Source organism: Sinocyclocheilus anshuiensis, unplaced genomic scaffold, assembly GCF_001515605.1.
Source record: "Sinocyclocheilus anshuiensis isolate Anshui unplaced genomic scaffold, SAMN03320099.WGS_v1.1 scaffold3816, whole genome shotgun sequence".
NCBI classification, from domain to species: Eukaryota; Metazoa; Chordata; class Actinopteri; order Cypriniformes; family Cyprinidae; genus Sinocyclocheilus; species Sinocyclocheilus anshuiensis.
The window spans coordinates 11,212-11,754 of NW_015541089.1; positions in this window are offsets into that span (position 1 = coordinate 11,212).

Sequence of the window (543 nt, forward strand, 5' to 3'; positions counted from 1 at the left end):
GTAATCAGAAACTAATGGGACACACCTGGGAACAATACGAACTAAACGGGGAACACCTGGACTCAAATAATCACCAGTAAGGACAGGACACAGGAAGAACCAAATAAGGGTAATCAGGAACATACGCGTGACAGAAATAGATGAAAACAGGCTTGTCCTGCAGTTCTATGGATGTTTTGCCCTCTAAGTCTTTGAGCCGGCCACGTGACTGAAAGCTATGAATTGACATATCGTTGATATTAGTAAAAAAAATATCATCCTTATTTAATTTCATTTTAGATGACCTGTTTTACTTGCATGTAGGGAAAGTTTATTATCTAAAAACCATTTAGACATCACTTGTAGCTGCAACATCATAGTCTCCTCTAAGACCCCCTTATCCTGATGAAACACTAAAACTGCTGCATCATCAGCATAAAGAAAAAGTTCCTCTAAACATGCTGCTTTTAGGTCATTTATATATAAAATAAAAAATAAGGGACCTAAAATACTCCCTTGAGGAACTCCACAATTAATAAATAAAGGACTAGACAATATACCCTT